The sequence below is a fragment of the Eschrichtius robustus genome, chromosome 14 (genome assembly GCF_028021215.1).
Source record: "Eschrichtius robustus isolate mEscRob2 chromosome 14, mEscRob2.pri, whole genome shotgun sequence".
Lineage (NCBI taxonomy): Eukaryota > Metazoa > Chordata > Mammalia > Artiodactyla > Eschrichtiidae > Eschrichtius > Eschrichtius robustus.
In genome coordinates, this window is record NC_090837.1 from 14,579,505 (window position 1) to 14,586,025 (window position 6,521).

A 6,521-nucleotide genomic window follows, 5' to 3' on the forward strand; every position below is an offset into this window, starting at 1 on the left:
TGGGGTCAAATCCCACCATCACTGCTTCTCACCTCTGTGGCCATGGGAAGCGGATCTCCCTAGGACTCAGTTTCCTCATCTATAAAATGGGGATAATAATGATCCATACCTCATAAAGTTGTGAGAATGAAATTAAATAATCCATGTAAAGTTACATGACACTGATTAAATGAAAAAAATTTTTTTAAATCTATGCTTAGCATAGTGCCTGCCTCCCAGGATGCCCTCAATAAATGCTACCTGTTATTGCTATTGTTGCTGTTGCCATCGATGTTGTTGAAAGGGGTGTGGCTTCGGGCAAGTCACTTCACCTCCCTATGCAACAGTTCCTCTCCTGCAAAATGGGTTTACTGTCTACTTGAAGGGATTGTTTGAGGATTAAATGAGATAATACATACACAATTCTCGACACAGTGTCTGACACAGGATTCATGTGAAATAAATGGCGCATATAATATCTAAGTGATATTTATCTATAAGAAACACCAAGTAAAAGGTCGTAAGAATATTTATGATGACGTGACTTATATCTTTCTCTATACCTTAGGACTTTCTTCTAGAAGTGAGCGGCAGTGATGTCTCCAGCAGTGCCGTCATTGTGAGTGGGCATAAGAACGACCCAGGTAAGTGTTAAAATCGCTGATGCTATGTATCGGAGATTCTGATTCATACCGTTAGGCTGGGGCCTGGGAATCAGTGTTGGAACCCATCCATCGGGTGATAGGGTAGCAGGTGGGCCTAGACACACACTTGGGGCAATAATGCAATAAAAGTGGGGCCGTTTTGCATAAGGCCAAAAGATTTTCATGAATTAATTGATTCGTTTGTTCACACATCAAGGAGTTATTGGTGCCTCTGAGTTCCAGGCACCCCAGAGGAGCTGGCCACGCAGAACCCATGGAAGACCCTGCCCCGGAAGCTTACAGGCTCCTGTTCTGGTGGCCGAGCCAACAGGTTCTGTGTCCAGCTGTGACAGATTTCCACTTCTTCCTTCTCTCAAAAGCCAGCCTGCAGGTCTTCTGCAGGCTAGTGGGCAAGAACACTTACTTCTGGTGGTTCCTTTAGGGATTTTGGCAAGGGAGGGCAATAATTAACCTTCTCTAAAATGGCTCAGTGCCCCAAACCTCAGCCCCTTTGTAATGGGACCTCTGCTCCCCTTCCCCACAGCCCCCAGGCCTCAGTGGCCCCCGCTGTCAGAAGGTTTCAAAGACCATTTGGAATTACTTAGCCCCAGGGTCACTGGGCCTCTCTCCAGCCCACGGAGATGCCCAGCTTTGCCATTTTCCCCGTTTCAGCTTTGCTGGGTTTGTTCATTCATAATAGCAACCAAATGTCCCCCAGGCCTAAAAGGCCCTCCTTCTCACTCCCCTTTTCCACGAGCCTGTCTAAGCTAACTCCAAGCTCCTTAGAACAACCTCTTATTGCAAACTCACCTAATTGACTTCTCCTGACTCTGCCTCTTTCCTGTCCTTGCTGACTCTTCCTGGACAGCTCATTATCAGAACTGGAAATCCAAGCAGGGAACACCTCCACCCACCCACCGTGGCCCCGCTCAGGGTTAGCAGGGTGTCATCTGGGTTTGTGAACCCCCAGAATCCAGAGCCCTGGCTGCAAGGGCAAAGAAAGCTTCTGGGAAGCTCTAAAGCAAGAGCCTCAAAAGGGAAATGAACGTGAATTACGTCTTTTTCTCTTAGCCAATGAAAGGAAACATGCATCACTGTAAACATTGAAAATATGTTATTATGGAAAAGTTTCAAACATACACAGAAGTAGAAAGGACAGTATAATGAACCATGGTGATTTCATTACCCAGCTTCATATATATATATATATATATATATTTTTTTTTTTTTTAATTGAAGTATAGTTGATTTACATGGTGTGTTAATTTCTTCTGTACAACAAAGTGACTCAGTTGTACATATATACATATTCTTTTTCATATCTTTTTCCATGATGGTTTATCCTAGGATACTGAATATAGTTCCCTGTGCTGTACAGTAGGACCTTGTTGTTTATTCATTCTATTCATTACCCAGCTTCAAACATCGATCTTTGGAGGAGGGAGATAGAAAAGTACAAACCCTTCAAACTCTGTAATCCTGCCTCCCAGTATTAACACCTTGAGGTATACACACCATCGTTTTAATGTGTATGTAATACACACACACAGACGCACACACATAAAGAAAATGGCATCATAAAAATATACACTACTTTAAATCTACTTTCCTCCCTTAAAATTGGATTTTTAGTAGCTATGTAGTATTCCATCTGTAGCTAAAACATAATTTTACCAGTCTTCTATTTTGGCACATCTAAGTTCTTAATTTTTTTGTGTGTTATTACATATTTCAAGACTATGGAGTTTTTTTTAACATCTTCATTGGAGTATAATTGCTTTACAATGGTGTGTTAGTTTCTGCTTTATAACAAAGTGAATCAGCTATACACATATATCCCCATATCTCATTTCTCTTGTGTCTATAAATAAATATTTGTCCACATTTCTGGGGACTTCTTGAGAGAACTTTTCTAGAAGTGAAAGAGTCATTGCGTGTACTTTAAAAATAAATTGCAAACTGCCAAAGCCTCTCCAGCAGGGTTGTTTCACATGTACAGTCCCCATTGTCAAAGAACACTTGCTGTTTCAGTTAAAATCAGGTCCCCAACGACCCTGAATTTGAAGGCCCCAGAGACTTGGTATGCAATTCTCGTTGTAAATCTCCCTCCCGCAATAAGAGAGCTCTGAGGAGAGAGGAGAAGATGGGATGAGAAAGGGCGATGGGTGTCGTGGGAAGAGAGAATGACAGATAGGAAGGAAGGAAGAAAGGGAGAAAGGGAGAAAGAGAAAATAGGAGTAAAAGAAGGTGGGAAATGGAAGAGACCAAGAGAAAAGGGGGGATGATTATTCTTTGCTAGAGAGCTAGAAGCTGTTGGGCAGGAGACAGTTAGAAGCAGCCCAAACCATTGGTCACTATTATTCTAACCAAGGAACAAGATATTGTGGTCCAGGAACTCTTCACCAAAGTACTCTCCCCTGCCTTGTGTTCTGGCCACTCTACCTTCTCTGAACAGATTCCACAGGCACTGGCCCTGCTCGCCTGTCACTGGGGGGGACAGCCTAGAAACCTTCACTTGGAGCTTCATGGGTTTGTCAAGAGGATGCTCTCTATTTATAAACACAAATACCATCTGGGAAAACAACTTTGCAAAACATATACAAGGGAAATTTATAAAAATCACGTGCTGACTGTTGGGGGTGGAGGTGAGGAATGGGATCAACAGGATGGTTCCTTAAACTTGACTGCACCCTGGCAGGGAAGACCACACGGGGAGCCAGGACCAAAAATAGACAAGCCTCATCTCCCCTGGTTCCTGTTTGTCCAGCGGGTCCGATGTCGCTCAGCCCTCCATCCTGAAAGCCTGCCCCTCCACACAAAACAGAGAGTGACTAGGGCTCTGGGAGACCATTTAAGGCTTTGAAAACCTCCTGCTCTGAAATGCAAGTCTGGTGACACCCCCGTGCCAAGGGCGGATGAGCATGAGTTGTTCCTGGGACGTGTGCTATCTCTGATCGGAATGTAAGAGCTGTCTGAGCTTCCTTATCCTCTCTCTCCACCCCCCTCCCTCCCTCCCTCCATTTCTGTCCTAAGCAGCTAAAATGACCCTGAGCAAAACTTGACCCTGCACCATTCCCCAGGACCCCAGCCCCACCGATGCCCATTTTTTTGTGCAGTTGGCAAGATCTCTTTTTTGGGCCCAGTGATTAGTGATTAAAAACCCACACCATTAAAGTGCTTCATCCAGTTAAGCAAATAATAAAAATGCAAAGTTCAGAGCAGTTTCTATTGTGAGCTCCATTTGCAGTTTAAAAGGTGGTAGAATATAAAAAGATTTGCAAAATACGAACTTGGATACCAGTGTTTGGGAGAGGAAACCAGAGGAGGAGGAGTCAGGGGTCATTTCATATCAGACTCTTCTCCTGCTTGATTTTTTAAAATTGCATTTATGTGCATTTATTTAAAAAAATCTATTGTTATTATCATTATTATTATTATCTGTAGTAGTAGTAGTAGTAGTAGTAATATTTAAAGCCTTGTGGACCTGCTTTGAATCCTGCTCTACTAGCTGTGGGCATGGGGTATGTGACTTCACTAGTTCTCAGCTGTAAAATGGGGCGATTGGACGGTTTGCCTTGTAAGGTTGTTGTAAAGCACAGTTAGAGTGTGCAAAGCTCTTAGCACCGACCTGGTGCATGTGGTCAATAAATGTTGGTCCCCGGTATCATGATCATTATCACCATCATCACCATCATCATCATCATCACCATCATCATCATCCTTAGTGTGTCTGCGGTTGTTATTCTGCCCACAAAGAACCCGGTTGATTGTTTGTTTGTTTCCTGAAAGCCAGGAAACCCCTGTAATATCACCCACTGGCTGTTCTTTGAAGTAGGGCTGCCTGCTCCACCGACCGGGGAGGGGGGGAGGGAGGGAGCCATGTGTTACGGTCCTGAAGCATATAGATCTTCCCCTGCAGATCATTAGGCTCACGTTTGTCACATTTATTTTAAGGAAACTGGTAGGGAGAGGGTGGGTGAGGTTAATTGCTCGATGGATGCTGGGCGGCCCTGTTCTCCAGATGGAGGGAGGTTCAGCGGGGCCCGGAGTGACCCCAGAGGCAAGACTAAGGCCTCCGAGCCCAGGCCTGACCAAACAGAAACAAGACTCTCAGCCTGGATTGGTGGCTGGAGGCTAAGCTTTCACCCCTGGGACACTGGGCTAGCAGGGAAACCCGAATAGTTTGGTTGTGATTCTTACCAAAGCTTGGGAAAGCACCAGACTGAATTCATCCTATCCAGGGTGAGTCAGGCTGGACTCCTCTGGACCCCACTCCCAGGGCAAGTCAAGGGCCATTCTGTGTGGAATTCTTCTCTGGCATGAATCATTCCATAGGGCGGGGAGGAAATGGTATGGGGCCTTTTGGGCTCTAACTGCTTGTCCTTCAGGTGGCAAACAGGTCCCCAAGACAAGCCAGTGAAGGGATCCGCTCTGTCCATCGTCAAGGGTCAGACGTTCCACAAACTTTTATCAGGGGCCTTCTGCACGCCTGGGTGAGGCACAGTGAGGGCCATTTGGGGCTGATCTTCCTAGAGCTGTGTGACTCTGGGACATCACTTTACCTATTCAAGCCTCCAATGATTCATCGGCAAAATGGGGAAAATAAGAGTTCCCACCTTGTAGACTTTTTTTGAAGGATTAAAACACATAAGTGGTCAATAAATGGTAGCTACTATATCATCCTTATGATCATGACCCGAGTATAGCTTTCTCCTGAGAATCCTCTCCTAGCTCCCAAACTCTCCATTTTCCCAAAAAGAAAACAAATTAATCCATTAAACCGTATGCCTCAGCCCTTCCAGAAAATAATCAGGAATACACAACAGTCCTGGATAAATTGGTTGGAAATTAACCCCTGGTAGATAGGAGAAGGAAGCGATATATCTATTCAATGTTGATTTTTCTGATCACCAAAAATATTCCTTTTTGCGGACCTGCTGGAGCTTCATAGATTAACAGCCTTGGCCCAGCACTCAGGCTCTCATCGCCCCGACCCCGGCAAAGCTCCCCAGTCCCCCGGAGAAGGTGTGACTTCAGACAAAATGGTAAGGATGAGGGGGTGGGGGGCGGAATGCAAGCCTGTGTGTGAGGTGATTGTAACCAGAAACACCTCGGCAGGCATCTCGCTGCTGTCCAGAGCGGCCGCTGGCAGGCAGCCGGGCCGGGAGCCGGGAGCCGGCCCGAGGTGCCCTGGTTCCCCGCTGACCGCCCCTCCTAGGCCCGGACGGCCGATAGCTTATCGGGCCCACTCCGGGGGCGCCCGGTGCAACAACCGGAAACGCGGCTGGAGGCCAGGGGATGCTGCATGGAGCGATTTGTGGCGCGGTGCGCGCGCGCCAGCGTTTAGGCTCCGAGTGCGGGCCTTCGTCCGTCCACCCGCGGCCAGGTAAGGCATCAGGTGGGTGGGGAGAGACGGACGCGCCTCTGCTCTCAAGGAAGTGTTCGCTCTGGGCCAGTAAAATGCTGGCAATTTATGGGCACCGGGGAGGTGGGAAGGGGGTGTGGAGGTGGAGAGCCAAAGCAGGGATGCCAGAGGTCAGTGCAACCTCGGAGCATCTGGGCTTCAGGGTGGGGATGTCACGAACGCAAGGAGAGGAGAGACAGCGCTGGGACCCAGGCTGTGCACCCCAAGTTGTCAGCGAGGGTGCGTCTGCTAGGTGTGCCTGACCTCCGGTGCGCTTTCGCACAGCTGGCCGGAAACTCCTGGGCTCAGGCAACAATGTTCTGTTCCGCTGCGCGCCAGCATGCATTTGGGGGTGCCTGTGTGGTGGGGTGGGAAGCCCTGAAGTAGAGGCTGATGGTGGTGCACTAGGAAACGACAGGGATTTAGAGTCTGAAGCCCTCAGTTTGAGTCCAGGTTCTCCACTTTTTACTGTGCACTCTTGGGCTGACCGCTTA